This window comes from Piliocolobus tephrosceles, chromosome 15 (assembly GCF_002776525.5).
Source record: "Piliocolobus tephrosceles isolate RC106 chromosome 15, ASM277652v3, whole genome shotgun sequence".
Taxonomy (NCBI): domain Eukaryota; kingdom Metazoa; phylum Chordata; class Mammalia; order Primates; family Cercopithecidae; genus Piliocolobus; species Piliocolobus tephrosceles.
Window position 1 is genome coordinate 64932449 of NC_045448.1, and position 17880 is coordinate 64950328.

Sequence of the window (17880 nt, forward strand, 5' to 3'; positions counted from 1 at the left end):
CTCAATGGTCACAGCTCTAGCCCGGGTGGTCCCTCTTCAGTGGTTCCAGCACCGTCAGCAGTTGTAACAGCACCTCAAACAAAGCAACAGCATGTACACTTGAACTCCAACACCACCTTCCCCAACCACCATTTTCTTGTCATTATTATTCTGTGGTTACCTTACTTTACATTTTTGTTCTTTCAGCCCTTTTAACACTTTTGTAACTAATTTCCTGTGTGAAACACTCTATTTAAAACATCTACCATGATTCCTGTTTGCCTGACTGGAACCTTGATTGATACAGTACATATTGTACATTACCTAACTCACTAGTAATTTCAGATGTGAAGAAAGTTTCTTCTCAACAAGATGATGACTTTCTATTGGGCACACTCCATATGTGTCGGTCACAGACACAGTGTAGGACTGAATATATAATGTGAATCTGTACATATTTAATGATATAAGATAACCCTTGTCTCAGTGACATCTACAAGCTTGATGGTACACGAATATAGAAACATTCTCAAAGCGATATTGAAGCCATATTCCAATGAACACAATTGAGGCTACTCATTCCAACTTGGGAACATATGGAATGACAGTGTCCTTTAGTGATACTGACCCAGGCATGCTTTGTGGAAGAGGAAGAGTCTCAGGCTAGAATGGATGTGAGACATTTCCTTATCACTTCTCTGATTCTGGTAGAGTGATGAGGTAAACTTGTAAAGAAAATCAAGGTGGAATAAGCTGGAGTTGGCTCTACATCAGACAAATGCATTCGTTAATTCAGCAGATTTTCACGGAGGGCCTACAATGTGCAGACGTATCATCCAACAACTCTACCACCTGCTGTCATTCAGCATTTTAGTCAAGTGACGGTTTTTTGTGTGTTTTTTCTAATGTGTGCACTGGACACTGACTCATGCCTAAAATCTACATTTGTTCATATTTCCAATCTTCAAATACCTGAGAAATACAGTTGTAAATATCACTTACAATTTCTTGGCCAGTCTTTCAAGGTAAACTGCAAGCCAATCTCCTGTAGACATCTTTCCTTTTTCTGTTGTCTGACTGTGAAGGATTTAGATTGCCTGAGTCCCACCCCTTCCATATGGCCTTCGAAGAACTGGACCTTGATGACAGCCATGATCATGGCTTTAGACATGCTGGTGCAAGGATCTATGTGACCTCTAATCTCAAAAGAGTCCTTGCTCAGACCCAGAATGTGCTTCTCTACAATATAGGAGAGGGATTGCCTCCAAGTTGCATGGGGGCAGCTGCCAACATGAATGGCTTTGTCCTCAGCCTATAGAGCTTAAAGGTATTTATTTATATAATAATGAAAACTGTGAGAAAAATCTAAATGTCTACCAGTAGGAGTAATTGGAGCATACCCCTTTATCCATGGAGGATATGTTCCAAGCCCCCCAGTGGATTCCTGAAACTGAGGATAGTCCTGAACTCTATACATGCTATGTTTTTTTGATCCAATAACAGAGATGGCTACTAAGTGACTAATGGGCAGATGGTGTAGACAGCATGGATATGCTGGACAAAAGAATGATCCACATAACAGGTAGGACAGAGTGGAATGGCACACAATTTGATCATGCTACTAAGTAGGATGCGCAATTTAAAACTTACGAGTTTTTTCTGGAATTTTCCATTTAACTGCAGTTTGACCATGGGTAACCGAACTGCAGTTGACCATGGGTAACTAAAGCTCTGGAAAGCGAAACCATGGATCAGGGGAACTATTGTACATATCTTATTATAAAATATTATGTTGCCATTTAAAACTTGTGATGAATATATGTGTACTGGCACGGAAAGATGTCTGAATTGTATGGCTAAGTGAGAAAAAGCAGTTCCAGAATAGCAAATATAGTTTAATTCTGCAATATTAAAAGATGTTTTTAAAGGTATATGTATATATATATATGTATATATTTTGGTGAAAAGTTATACATATATTTAGAATTAGCCAGCTGGACTCGTTTAGATGATCCCAGTTTTGCTGGCAACATCCAAAGCATTGTAATCAGGAGCCAGTGGAACATATGCCTTCTTCTCTCCATCAGGCCAAATCAGGGTGTTGACCTTGGCCACATCAATGTCCTAGAGCTTCTTCACAGCCTGTTTGATCTGGTACTTGTTGGCTTTAACATCCACAATGAACACAAGAGTGTTGTTGTCTTCTGTCTTCATGGCAGACTCAGTGGGCAGCGGACACTTGATGATAGCATAGTGGTCAAGCTTGTTTCTCCTGGGGGCGCTCTTCTGAGGATATTTGGGCTGCCTACGGAGTCACAGTGTTTTGGGTCTCCGGAAGGTGGGTGACGTGTGGATTTTGTGTGTGGCTGTGGACACCTTTCAACACTGGCTTCTTGGCCTTTAAAGCATTCGCTTTGGCGTTGGCTTTAGGAGGGGCAGGAGCTTCCTTCTTCGCTTTTGGCGCCATCTTGTGAAAAAGCTAAAGGTATATTTTTTAAAGATGTATAAATATGTGTGTGTACATTATGTGTGTATGCGTGTGTGTGTGTGTGTGTGTAAATGAATAGAGTAGAGATAAGAAGTCTCTACCTAGATTCTCTGGAGTGCTTACCTCCAGAGGCAGCACTAAGTGAAAGGGGTGGTGAAGGGAACGTTCTCCAGTTTGCGGGGTGGTATGCTTCCAATCACTTAGATATTTACAGTAAGAATATATTCACATATTAGATAATTAACTTTTCTCTTCAAAATAGGAGAGAGAAATAAAGAACTATTATTAATGTTGAGGAAGTGAGGATGATGATGAGGGGCAGTCAATGAAAGAATTCTTTCATTTTTTCTTGATATACTTCTGTATTGTTAGAATTCATGAACAAGAATGCACTCATGTATTTCTAGTATGGTGATTTTTTATCATGCAAAGGTTCATTTATGCATTCCACAGCTAATATCTTTTGACTCTTTACTCAATGCTTAACACCAAGCTCTGCACCTGATCTGTAATTCTCACAATATTCTGAGTCACATATCAGCATCCCATTTTACACAAGAGGAATCTGGGGCCAACAGACTGCTTAGGTAATCTGCCCAGCTATCCATCCAGCTAGCAAATAGTGGGACTAAGATTCAACCAGGTCCACCTGGTTGCAGAGCCCACACTCTCACCTGTAACACTCCACATACTGAGCCATGGTGGCAGGGACCTGGCGGAATGAGGCTTCTTTGCCTTCGCATAAGTGGAACCTAGTCGAGATGGAAAATGGACAGACTGAGCAAAATAAGCAGAAACATTTAATGGAAAGAAATGCTAGAGAAATAGCCCTAATAAAGTTGAATTACACTAAAATGACAGTCAGAGGTGGTTAGGTGAGCTGGAGTGCCCAAAAGCATTTTCCTTTGATTCTGCACACCCAGAAGCAGTGTGTCATACTGCAGCTCTGTCCAGACGATTCTCATACTAGCCCAGCAGAGTCCTGTGGTTGGAAGGGACTGTGAGAGCACTCAGAGTCTATTGCCTGCCTACAGGAGTGAATAACTGAGGCATGGAGTAACTTAAATTACAGGATCAAAGTCGCTTTTCCATCCCAACCCTCAAGTCAGCAAAGGAGTTGGAATTGTGTGCTGGAGTCCAGGGATGGAGTGACGGTCACATGAGTCAGTGTGTGGAAAATTATATTCATACTACAACTCTTTACAAAGGAAACAACTGCCCATGCCCCTTTCCAGCTGTAAAACATCTGGTTGGCGGGGGAGGATGTCAACTGGGGAAAAGGAAAGGAGCCACTCTAGTGCCCTTTCTGTTAGAGTGGCCTCTGCAGGGGCGATGGGGGCAGACTAGAAGGGGCTTGGGGGAGTTGGGTCTAAGTTGTTTGTGCATTGTCAGTGTCACTCGCCATGTCACTCTTTCTTCCTTTGATCCCCCTTGTCAGGGAACGGCTTCATTAGCAGGCCCAATCAGACAGCGTGATTAGGAATGATTAAAGGCCTTGCAAGAGATTAAGAGAATTACATTTGTATACTCCCTCCAGCCAAGGCTGAAGGACAAACTGCTGGTTATTCTCTGAATAGCTTTACAGGTGCAAAGCAGAATTACTGAAGTTTGTTCCAGGGATTAGAGCTTTGAATGATGAGGATGTAATGCAGAGACAAGTTCTCTGAGGGAAACAGCTCCTCAGTCATGGGCATTAAGGGGACTGCTGGGGAGGATTTGAATGGGGATACAAGTTTCAACACAGATCCAGGAAGCAATCCACTGGGCAAGTACTGGCTGTGGTTCACTGTGACAAACCAGTGCAAAATGAAGGGAACACCAAAAACTCAGTAATTGAGATAAACAATACTTTAATGCCATATTTTTTAAAAAATCAAAATTAATGTAAAAATATCTGATGAATAAAATATCAAAATTTAAAATAAAGACCAGGGCTAGGCTGAGCCATACTGGAGCCTGAGGCAAAAGGAAAAATGTGCCCCTTGGCTTTAGTGGAAGCAAACTCATCTATTACGTTTTCCAAATCTACTTCTTTGCTTATCTCTACTTCAGTTGAGAGAATGGCCATGTTTGATGATTTTCTTGACATATGACAATCTTAAATAATTTTTCATAAACTTAAGCCCAACTGAAATTATAATAAATTCAATTTTGATATAAATCAAATAAATATTTAAGCCTATAATAATTCTGTGGTTTTAGTATATCTACTTTTCAATTTTTCATTTTTTTTCAGCAAATTTAATGTTCTGGAAAAACTTGATTACTAAAAAAATGAATACAGAGCTAGGCATGGTGGTGCACGCCTCTAATCCCAGCACTTTGTGAGGCCAAAGTAGGTGGATTGCATGAGCCCAGGAGCTCAAGACCAGCCTGGGCGATATGGTGAAACCCCATCTCTACAAAAAATAAAAAATAAAAAAAAATTAGCCAGGCATGGTGGTGTGCACCTGTAGTCCCAGCTACTCAAGAGGCTGAGGTAAGGGGATCGCTTGAGCCCAGGAGGTAGAGGTTGCAGTGAGCTGAGATCGCATCACTACACTCCAGGTTGGGCAACAGAGTGAAACCCCCTGTCTCAAAAAAAAAAAAAAAATGCATATGGGAGTGCATAGGTTGCTTTTTTCCTTGAGCTCCAACATGGTTCTCCAGTTCTTTAGTGGTAAATAAGTCCCAGCAGATGGTCTCCAGTGGGAAATGGGTGCGTCTGCCTCAAAGGTACTGGTGCTTCTTGCTTATTTCTCCTTCCCTCTGCCTGTCTGGAGTCCTTCCCAGAAATGGGGATGCAGGGAACCATTTCACCCATTTCATACCTTCCTCAGAGGCCATGAGATTACTGGAGACTGGGGACAACATTATCCTCCTGTTGCTGCCTGACAAATCAGAGTCCCTGGCCTTCAGGGAGAGGTCACCTTGAGGCAGAAGCCAAGGGCACATGCAATATTTCTGACACAGAACCTATGACTAAGAATACTGTACTGTTCACCAAGCAACTTAAACTTTTTTTAGAATTTCTTGGCTAGAAGAAAATTTCTGAGATAATACAGTTTTAAAAGTTAAATATAGATACAGATAGGCTCACATTAAAATCCAAGATAATATAAAAAGGTAAACATTGAGGGACTTAGGGCAGAGCAAGATGGCAGAATAGAAGGCTCCACTGATTTTCCTCCCTGCAAGGAAACCAATTTTACAACTATCTACACCTTCATAAGAACAAAAAATTAGGCAAGCACTCACAGTATGTGGTTTTAATTTCACATTGTTGAAAGAGGCACTGAAGAGGTAGGAAAAACAGTCTTGATCGCTGATGCCACCCCTCCACCATCACCTGGCAGCAGTGGCTTGGTGTGGAGCTTGTCTCTGTGAGCTGGGGAGAGGGAGGTTGCAGCATTTGTGAGGCACTGAACTCAGTGCTGCCTTATTACAACAGAAAACAAACTGGACCAAACTTTCCTGACACCCACCCATGGAAGGAACAATTAAATCAGCCCTTCCCAGAAGGGAATTGCCAATCCTAGTGGTCTGAACTTGAGTTATCTCAAGCCTTGCCACTATTGACTAAAGTGCTCTGGGGTCCTACATAAACTTGAAAGGCAGTCTAGGCCACAAGGACTCCAATTCCTAGGTGAGTCCTAGTGCTGAACATGGACCAGACACATCAGACTGGGGGAGCATGCAACCTATTGAGACACCAGCTGGGGCAGCTAAGGGAGTGTCTGTGTCACCCCTCCCCTAAGGCCAGGCTGCACAGTTCACAGCTCTAATGGCGACCCCTTCCCTCTGCTTAAGGAGAGGAAAGGAAAGAGTGGAGAGGACTTTGTCTTGCATCTTGGCATACCAAGCTCAGCCACAGCAGGATAGGGCACCAGTCAGAGTTATGAGGCCTTCCTTCCAGATCCTAGCTCCTGGATGACATTTCTAGACCACCCTGAGCCAGAAGGGAAGCCACTGCCTTGAAGCAAAGGACCCAGTTCTAGCAGGATTCATTACCTGCTAATTGAAGAACCCTTGGGCCCTGAGAAGCCAGCAGCGATACAGAGGTACTACAGGGAGGGCCTTGGGTAAGACTCAGACTTGTTGGCTTCAGGTGAGACTCAGCACATTCCCAGCTGTGGTGGCTACAGGGTGAGACTCCTTCCGCCTGAGAAAAGCAGAGAGAAAAGTATAGGGGACTTTGCCTTGCACCTTAGATACCAACACTGCCACAGGTGGGTAGACCACCAAGCAGGCTCTTGGGGTCTCTGATTCTAGAACTTCGCTCTTGGATGGCATTTCTGGACCTGCCCTGTTCCTGAGAGGAGCCCCTGCTTTGAAGGGTGAGTCCCAAGCCAGGCAGCATTCACCACAAGCTGACTGAAGAGCGCTTGGGCCTTAAGGAGACATTGGTGGTAGTCTGGCAGCACTCCTCATGTGCCTGTAGTGGCCATGGGGTGAGGCTCCTCTGCCTTGGAAAGGGGAGGGAAGAGTGAGAAGGACTGTGTTTTGGGGGTTTGAGGGCCAGCTCAGCCACAGTATAATAGAACACCAGGTAGATGCCTAAGGTTTTTGACTCTAGTCCCTGGCTTCTGGACAGCACCTCTGAATATACCTGGGGGCTAGAACTCACCACCCTGAAGGGAAGGACACAGGCCTAGCTGGCTTTTCTACCTGCTGATTGCAGAGTCCGAGGGCCTTTAGCAAACACAGGCCGTAACCAGGAGGTAGTTACAGTAGGCCTTGGGTGAGATCAGTACTGTGTTGGCTTCAGGTCTGACTCAGTGCAATCAGTGGTGGTGGCCACAGGAGTGATTGTGTCACTCCACCTGCAGCTGCAGGTGGCTCAGAACAGAAAGAGAGACTCTGTTTGTTTGGGAGAAAGTAAGGGAAAAGAATGAGTCTCTTCCTGGTAGTCCAGAGAATTCTTCCAGATCTTGTTCAAGACTATCAAGGCAGTACTTCTAAGGGTCTGTAAGAACCACAGCATTGCTGGGCTTGGGGTGTCCCCTAAAGCAGATACAGTTTAGATCACAACAACCAAGTCCTTTCAAATATCTGGAACCCCTCCTTAGAAGGATGGGTACAAACAAGCCCATACAGGACAGTGAAGACTACAATAAATACCTAACTCTTCAATGCCCAGACTCCAAAGAACATCTAAAAGGATCAACACCATTTAGGAAAACATGACCTCACCAAAGGAACTAAATAAGGCACCAGAGACCAAACCTGGAGAAACAGAGATGTGTGACCTTTCAGACAGATAATTCAAAATAGCTGTGTTGAGAAAACAAAAATTTTCAAGATAACGCAGAGAAGGAATTCAGAATTCTATCAGATAAATTTCACAAAGAAATTGAAGTAATTAAAAAGAATCAAGCCAAAATTCTGGAACTGAAAAGTGCAATTGGCATACTGAAGAATACATCAGAGTCTTTTAATAGCAGAATTGATCAAGTAGAAGAAAGAATTGATGAGCTTGAAGACAGGCTATTTGAAAATACACAGTCAGAGGAGACAAAAGAAAAAAAGAACAAAAAATAATAAAGCACACTTACAGGATCTGGAAAATAGCCTCAAAGGGGCAAATGTAAGAGTTATTGGCCTCAAAGAAGAGGTAGAGAAAGAGATGGGGGCAGAAAATTTATTCAAAGGGATAATAACGGAGAAATTCCCAAATCTAGAGAAAGACACCAATATCTAAGTACAGGAAGGTTATAGAACATCAAGCAGATTTAATCCAAAGAAGACTACCTCAAGACGTTTTTAATAATCAAACTCCCAAAGGTTAAGGATAAAGAAAGAATCCTAAAAGCAGCAAGAAAAAATAAACAAATAACATAAAATGGAGCTGCAATACGTCTGACATCAGACTTTTCAGTGGAAAACTTACTGAGGAGAGAGTGGCATGACACATTTAAAGTGCTGAAGGGAAAGAACTTTTACCCTAGAGTAGTATATCTAGTGAAAATATCCTTCAAATATAAAGCAGAAATAAAGACTTTCTCAGACAAACAAAAGCTAACGGATTCCATCAACACCAGACCTGGCCTATAAGAAATGCTAAAGACAGTACTTCAATCAGAAAGAAAATGACATTAATGACTAATAAGAAATCATCTGAACGTACGAAACTCACTGGTAATAGTAAGAAAAAGATGGAGATAGTGATTGGGTACAAAAAAAATAGAAAGAATGAATGAGACCTACTATTTGATAGCACAACAGGGTGATGACAGTCAATAATAATTTAATTGTACATTTTAAAATAAGTGAAAGAGTATAATTGGATTGTTTGTAACACAAAGGATAAACGCGTGAGGGGATGGATACCCCATTTTACATTATGTGAATATTATGCATCGCACATCTGTATCAAAACATCTCATGTACCTCAGAAATATAAACACTAAGTACCCACAAGGATTAAAATCTTAATAAACAAATATTACAAAAAAGGTCAATATTGAGAACCCTTTCTCCCAGCCTTATGCCCACCACCCTGCAAGTAGGTAATAACTTTTACTAGTTTCTTGGTAATGGAACATCTTTAAAAATAGTATTGAAATAGGTTTTATAAGTTAGATTGGAACCCATCCACCTCTTTCTGAAAGAGACTAGCTGGTACCGAGCACTGAGCAGGGTGGTCATACATGGGGACCACAGCGTGCACAGGCAGAGGCAGCCCCGCAATCTTGCAGACTGGCAGAGTGTCCAGTGTGAGTGCAGCTGGATACCCCAGAGCCAAGCTAAGAGGTCATGGATCTGAGGCCATCAGTGTGGTTGAGGATTTCCCCCTGTGACATCCTTGGTCTAATAATAATCCCCAAGGAAAGGGTATCAGTGTTTCCTAGAAACACATGACGAAGTCTGTAATCTGTCCCACCTTCAACCGCAAGCAAACTTCTGCATACTCAGGATTACACGCATCCTCACAACTGAGATGATATTCCCAACCACAAGCACAACTCTTTGTTTTTGTGGTCACCACGTACAACAAGATAGCAGTTGATTTCCTTCACTCTCTTGGTTATGGTTGGGATCAGCGGGAGAGTGGGAGGGAGGAGCTCCCTTCCAAGGGCTGGTCCCACAGGGCCCAGAGCTGGAGCGGGAGCAAAAGCTGGACTGGGAGAGAGCCCAAGGCAAGCTGGAGAGAAATGCTGAACCACCCTGCCACCTTAGCTTTAGAATGTGTCAAAGGCGTCTTTTCCTCACGCCGCTCCTGGCCACATCCCTACTCATCACTCATCTGTAAGGTTGTTCCCAGTGAGTCACCTTCTCGGGCTTGCAGGCAAGCTCCCAACTCCTGTCCTCAGCCAAGGGCGCTTCCCAGACTTCTCCATGTATTCCCACCCTCCACAGGGCCCTGCAGATGTCACTGAAAGCTGTCATGGTGTGTGAACTTCCTGGTGCCACAGCACATACTGGAGAAAATGGCCAAAGGAAGCAGACCACTTGCCCATTGCACTTTCTGGGCCATCCATCTGATTTGAATTTAGGAGGATGTAGAAATGATCGGGCAAGGACAAACCGAACAGAGCTTGTGGGCCCACCCTAGAGCACCATGGCATTGCTTACCTAACCTAGAGCGGATGTGTTTTTCTGTTAGGGTCCAGTAGCATTAATTAATGTGTTCAGGAAAGTGATGATGGTCATGGGGACTAAGGGAGAGAATTTAAGGAGGAGAGGGAAAGGGTGGGAGCCAAAGTTCAGAGAACAGGAAATGTCTCAAGAGCTCTGGAAAGACAGCCTGTGATCAAATGCGTAGATGTTGAAGGAAATGCACATGGAGGAAATGTGTGGTGCAGGTTGGACTCAGTACTGAGGGTACTAGAAAGGTAAGATGCCAAGCGCTTTCCAGAAAGGCAAGACGCTGAACGCTTTCCTCATTTTCCTCACACTCATGAAAGTCTCTCCCCTCTTTCATTTGATCAATACATATTTGCCCCTACTTCACTTATGGGCACTCAAGAATCAACTAAAATGATGTCCTTCTCTGTGTATTTTTTCCTGTTTCCTTGGATATCTCCTCCTCAATTTTTGAGAAGAAATACAAGGTTATAAAAATCCAAATAAATTTTTCTCTGGAAGACTGATTTCACCACTAGTAGTTCCTTTCCAGAAATATAATCCAGTAACTATGTCCATGCAACACTCTTTGTAAGAAATTTTCACAAGTCATAAGCGCTCGCTTTCTCGAGGATGACTGGCTCCTCCTTCTGTTCATGGGGTAAAGACTAGATCGCTACTTCATGAGTTAGACAGAAACAGAGTAGACGGGTGTTATTTTGGTTTCTTCATGCTGTTTGGGACTCTTGCTGTACTTTTTCTAAAACTCTGTTTTTGAGGCCACACTGACAGAATATTCCTTTGTACTCTTGTTGCTGTCTGGTAATATTTACTTTCATCTTATGGATTAAAGAGAGCTCAGATTTCTATATTTTAATAAATGTGACCTAGATAGTGGTAAACCACCCACACACCCACACTTCACCAATAACTGTTTCAGATATGACACAGTACATCTAAATATGCCTTTTGAAATTCTGATTAGCTCAGGGCAGGGGAGTATAAGTTGCCTATGTTCCACTGCCAGGAATCTTGCTGTTGGAGACTTCTCCAGCACCTCAGACACAAACCACCTGGGGAAAAAGAACAAGAAGTATTCTCCCTCCCAGCTAAGTAGAATAACCTTTACTTCTGGCCGGGCGCGGTGGCTCACGCCTGTAATCCCAGCACTTTGGAAGGCTGAGGCGGGTGAATCATGAGGTCAGGCATTCAAGACCAGCCTGGCCAACACAGTGAAACCCCATCTCTACTAAAAAATACAAAAAAAGATTAGCCAGGCATGGTGGTGGGTGCCTGTAATCCTAGCTACTTGGAAGGCTGAGGCAGGAGAATCGCTTGAACCTGGAAGGTGGAGGTTACAGTGAGCCAAGATCATGCCACTGCACTCCAGCCCAGGTGACAGTGCGAGACTCCATCTCAAAAGGAAAAAAAAAAAGAAAAAAAGAATAACCTTTACTTCTGTCCTTCAGCACGTGAACTGTAATGAAATAACTGCTTCATCAAAGCCAGATCCTCCCTTTTCTGGAAAGATTCCCCATCTTCCCAGGGACTTAACTCCTTGGGATACCCCCTTTTTCTCCTTTCTACTGCCTTGTTCCCTCTCCCTGGCCTCGAAATTATTCCCATCTGCATAAAAATATACACTAAAAATTCCCCTTTTCACATGTGCCCCAGCTGCAGCTGCACTCCTCTGCTCCCGCCACACTCAATACTTCTAGAATGAGTCCCCTGTTCACTGCCGTAGCCTCTGCCTTCACCACACCACTGAAAGCCCTGTTCAAGGCCCCAGTGACTGCCCTGTTGCCAAATCCAGTGGTCATGTTTTTGTCCTAGTCTTTTTCCCCTGCCCACTCCCTCCTCGTGGACCCCTGCTTGCCTCCTGGGCCAGCCCCTCTCCGAGTGTCCCTTTTCCTTCACCACCATGTCTGCCCACTCTCCTCCACCCAACTTTTAATAGCCTGGGCAGCCCAGGATTTGGTTCCAGCCTCTGCCCTCCTTAGTCTCTTCTACCTGAGGCAGCTCATCCTTGTCTGGGGATTGAAACACCCTTTTTATGCTGTTGACTCCCAAATGTCACTAACCAACCCAGACCTCTCCGGCACAAGACTGGCTCATATAACTCTGTCTATGTGGCTTCTCCCAATTCAATGTCTCATGAATCTCCTAGTTTAACCCATCCAAACCAAGGGCCAATAGGCATTTCTGAGCATTTGGAAAGTAAAGGAATTTATTCTTGCTGCCTTTGTTCTGGATGATGCTGCCTGCTGATAAAATCTGTGTGCGGGGAGTGGGGGGCACCCGGAGTTCTATTCACACTATGTGTACAGTATCCTGACAGGCAGCTGTGTGTCATTTTCCCTGAGCTAATTCCTACTGAACTCTCTTTTCTACTGGTTCTGTGATATTTTGAATCACTGCCCCCTGTACCTCAACACCAACAAAAGTCCACATCCCGTATATTTCCTGGAATGCTGGAAAATGCTGTCTAAACTATGATGACTGTTCTGCTGGAACTATGGGACCAGGTTATACCCTTTCAGTTAGGGGTGGAAAGAAAGTTCCCACTGAAGGAAAGAGATGTTTAACCATCATTCAATCCAGAAGAGTTGATTCTGGGCCTTAGATGTAAGCAAGGCAAACCGTGATCCCTCTCTGTGTTCGTGGCGTCAACCAAAGCCTGGAGAAATTGAAGATGTCAGTAGTGGGCTGGTCCCTGAGTTACATGAACATAAAACAATGTTTGAAAGCTCTTTTTGCTTAAGTCAACTTACTCATGAGTCCAACTTCATCCCGGCTGTTCCCTAAGGTCCTGAACTCCTCAATCATGAATGCTTCCATTCAGGGGACACTGGGATAAGAGTACACACAAGCGGGGAATGTGAAGCTCTGGCCAGAGATTCTCAATTGTGCTACACGTTGGAATCACCTGGAGGGCTTTAAAAACTGTTGATGACTGAGATCTTACCCAGAAACTCTGATTTACTTTGTCTGGGGCGTGGTCTGGTCATTGATAGTTTAACAAAACCTCCCAGGTGATTCTAATACACAGCCAAGATTGAGAGTCCTACTCCAGACTATGCTGGCACCAACTGCCCAAGGTTTTTTCTTCAACACATGCTGATTTCCAGCAGTATAATTTTAGCTTCAGAGAGAAGCGTAGGCTTGCACCCATCAGATGGCACTGCCTCATCATGTGCAGTGTAGGGCTGTGTTTCCCTTGATAGACTGTGAGTTCTTTGAGGACTGGGGCCGTGTCATTGCGTCTGTTTCTCCAGTGTCTGGTACATCATGGGAGCTCAACAAATGATAGCTCAGTGAATGGATGAACATGAAGCAAGGTGAAGTAGACAGTTGCCCCAATCCCCGTGTCCTTGAGTTCACCTTCTGAGACTGTACCTGCAGTGGCATGTCAGTGTGCACTCTGCATCACAGTCCATTCTGAGCTTGTCTCCAAGGTTCCCGTGCAGGGCCCTCCATGTGGGATTCTTCTCCATATTCCCATTGTTCTGCTGCTGCCTCCTCCAACAGGGCAGGGAAACTCCCCACAATAGGCTGGTTTCCTATTTGTGATGGCAGGGGACTGTCACCACAAGGTGTTTCATCCAGCCATTCCACACCTGCTCTCTCACTGGCCTAGGAATGTGGTACCCTGAACACTGGAAAGTCTGGAACCTAATGGGTGGTTCTGAGAAAGCGTTATGGATGGTTTCTCTTTGAGATGTGTCACTGGTTTGACATTGTCATCTGTCACTCTCTGAGCCTCAGGATGACATCACTTAGCTGGGGACTCTGGGAGTGGTGCCTGGAGATGCCAGCATCATTGGTGCTTTGCCTTTGTTTAGCTCAGTTCCTATTTGGAATCCTTCACAATGGGGTGTGTTAACCAGGGGCTTATACATGGCTCTTGGGGAGGGAGATCCGTGACCCCCTGGAATCACGTCAGTATTGTACCAATATACTCTATGCACATTTCTCTAAAGAGAGAGAACCCTTCAATTTTAATCAGATTCTTAAAGTTGTCCATGACCACAAAAGGTTTGACCCATGCACCTCCCGCTGTCTTCCCCACTGTTTTAACTTCCCACTGTTCCTAGAAGGCCTTGAGAGGGTGAGTTCTAACATCCTTCTGCCACAAAGACCTTGAATGGGGTTGTCTAGGTTAGACCAGCCTGTGCATGTAGAACAAGACTACAAATTATTTGGTTTTCTGAAAACTTGGAAGGTAAAGGGGAGTATTATTAGTGGCCATCCTTCATCTTCCACCATGGACATTGATGCCACATGCACGTGCGTATGTCTGAGTGTGTGTGTGCATATAAGAGTGTGCGTGTCACTGGCCGGGCTCCTCACACTGAGCACGTGTGTCACATCTGACAAGCAGCTTGTCTCATTTTTTCTTGGCTTTTCCTGGTTGACTGACCATACGTTTCCTAGGTTTTGTGATGCTTATGCAAAATGGCCAGAATGCCCTCAGAGAGCTCAAGCCGCCTGCCACCAGCACGCCCACTTCCTGCCCACCTTGGACTACTCACACAACCCCGTTTCATCCCTTTCTCCAGGGTGGATTCTGTTTATTTGCAGCAAGATGCATGCGGGGTTGCCTCCTCCTTCTCCCTGGCACTCTGAAAGCACTCTCTGAGGCTGGGCGTCACCCCTACCTGTGTATGCCTCACTGGGCAGCAGCTGTGGATGAAGGGAAGCCTTATCTTCCCTTTGGCAGAGGCAGCAGCCTATGGAGCAGGTAGCCAGCGCCGTGCACACTCAGCCCTATTCTCTGTGGCAGTGGAAAGAGTGACAAGCATGGGCTTTAAACCAGGAAGCCAGTCTGGGGATGGCTATGGCTCTAATAAGGCAGACTCAGAGAGAGCTAGAGTGACCACGCCCAGGACTGAGTAACATCCAAGTCAGCGTGGGCTGGCCTGGAAATGCAGAGTCGAACCTGCTTGTTCTCTGACTAGCCTGGGACTCGGCTCACAGCTGTCCCAGGCAGAGCAGAACACGTGGGAGCCTTGCTCCCTGCCCGCCCTGATGGCATGATCTCCAGCCTCCTTTCCACTGCCTTCTCCCGCATAGCCTTGTATTTCCTCCTGGAGAACATTTCTCCCTCAGGCAGGGGAGCCTCCCTCATCAGGCTCTTGGTGTTGGCATAGTAAAAAGGCAGGTGGCACCAGGGGGCACTTGTCTCTATGGATGCTGTGCTCTGATATCTGAGCAGTAGCTCCAGTGTGAGGAGGGTGGATATCCTAGGGTTTGCTGTTACACTGATTGAGGAGTCCTGAACCTATGGGCTTCTCTCCTTGCGCAGATTTTTCCATGTGTAAACCCCACGCACATATGAACATGTACCTAAGTGCATATGGTACTGTATCTGGTGCCTGCCCTCAGACAGAACCAAAATATGTGTGGAAACCTTGTTTGCACACAAGAATAATGACAATCATTTGGAAACAATAGCTCACATTTATTGAGCGCAAACCATGCTGGATCCCTTGCTATGCACTTAACATGAATTATCTATTTTAATTCTCACACTCCATGTGAAGTAGGTACTCCTATTATGATATTTTACAGAGCAAAGTGAGGCTCACCGAAGTTAAGTAACTTGCTCAAGATACACAGTAAGTGGTTGCGCTGAGCATCAAATCCAAGTTCACCTCCACAGCTGCGTGCGTAACGACCATCAGGAACTAACCCTGTGAGGACGTCAAGGCACAGTGAGCAGCCAGAGAGCGGTCCAAACAGCAGGTGACACAGGAATTCCGTAGAATGAAAAGGGATGGTGATAAGAGGAAGGTGAAGGAACAGAGTGGGATGGAGAAATGTGACGACTCTGGAAAAGAACACCTTGAACTCTGCCATGCAAATCTGTTGGTTCCACTTAAAGCTTGATATTGAGAAGTCTTATAGGGGATGCCCATAATAATCTCAAAACTGTACCCAATCTCCCTACTCTGGCAGATCCTCCCTGCCAGTGTCAGAGCCCTTCGTTATCTGCTGCCAGCCCCAGCCCACGCCGGCTGATTTCCAAGGGAGAGGCTCTAGCTGCCCTTCACCTCCACACACTCTGTCAGTGCCCCGGCCAGATCCACTCAAATCCCTCCCCACAGCCCGCCCCCGCTAGCTGTGGGAGCTTTGCTGGGAACAACCTGCTCCTGTGGCTCCCAAGAGTCCTGTCCTCAGGCTAACAGAGCCACTTTCACCCTTCAGGAGCAGGCAGGCTGGGAATGTATAAACCCCAAGGCCACCTGCAGCCAGCCAATGATTGACAGCCATATGACACTCAGCTCCCTTGCCTCAAGGTGGAACAAACTCTCAGGTGTCATTTCTACTCCAGAGCTCTTCAGGGGCTGGGCTGCTGCCAACTTCACCTGAGGTAGCCCCCTTGCTTTCCTTTTCTGTCCCACTCTCCACGTTCCCCTGTGATTTTCGTGGGAGCATGGCCTTCATAACCACATGTGCACAAACCCTTATCTCAGGGTCAGCTCCTGGAAGCAGACTTAATGTCGTATGGCTGTGAAGTTCCACGGACATCTTCAAAGAGACTGAATTGACTTGAACTGACTAGGCACATGCCAGCCTGAGACTCTGGGGGCCTTCACTGGATCAAAGAACCCCTGAAGGAAGAGGAAGCGATTTCAGAGGGCAGGGAAACAGCCTGTTCTCACTGCCCCCAGGGGAAAGCCTACTATGCTCAGCGCCTTGGATGGCAGTCAGCATGAAAGGGTGAGCAGTGGTCCTCACTCCCAGAGACGGGACTGCAGCCCTCAGCCCTTCCTCATTCCCACATCACAAGCACAGGAGAGGCTAGAATTAGTGGGGAAGGAGGAACAGAGGAGGGGGAATGCACTGGCTCCTAAAGGGTAGGTAAAAGAGGAGGGAGGATGTTCAGGGGGAGGAACAGGCTGAGCCATGAGGAGCAGGTCCTCTTGGGCCTTCTGTCCCTCAATGGAGCTAGACCTGAGGCCACAGCCTTGCAGCCCCCTCACACTGACAGTCTGACCCCTCTAGTCCACCTGAAGAGCCCTCACTCCATACCTAGGGCAACCACTGAATATGAGCCCTTTCTTCCGTCAGTGACTCCTGCTCCTTTAAACCACAGCAGACTCAGGTGAGAGTAGGTCATGATTTCCATGGGGTTATCTCACCCAAGAGCTGTGACCCCCAGAGCTAAAGTAAGGATGATCTCAGAAGAATACCCACAGAACGTAGGTCTCTTTCTCCATGGACATTCCATTCACTCCCTATACACATACGTGCTTGGAGACACACACACACACACACACACACACACCCCTGTATTCTCTCTTCTGTGCATTGACCTCAGTCCAGGCCTGCTGTTTAGGCAGGTGTTGTACAGCCAGACTCTGGGGTTCATGGATTTTCCTGGTTGAGTAAGAACTGTCTGGCAGCCTGACAGAGCTAAGCACCAGCTCAGGTCACAGGAAAAGTGGTGGGGCTGGGAGAAAGAAAGTGAAGCACTCCAGGGCCTTGAGACCTGCCTGACAGCAATGAGCCACTCCCCTGCTCGAGTCACCTCCACTCTCTCTCCACACCTGCACAGAAAGAGTGACCTGCTGCCTGGGGAATGCAGGTGCCTCCCTCCACAGCCTCGTCCTGGGGAAACAGCTGTTCTACCTCTGGGAAGAGGGAGTCTCTTCCTTGGCCCTGCAGGGATGCCGTCTCCTGTCTTCTTCCTCATTCCCAAAGCTGTGGCAATTCTCCCTCCCTGTGTGATGCCAGGCATGGTCTTTGCAGGTGTCTGGACTCATGGGTGTTCACCCATCATGAACCAGGAATGTGCTTCCTCCTGTCAGTACGGGACAGTCCTTGTATGGGAAACACACAATTCCTCCTCCCACTGTCAGAAC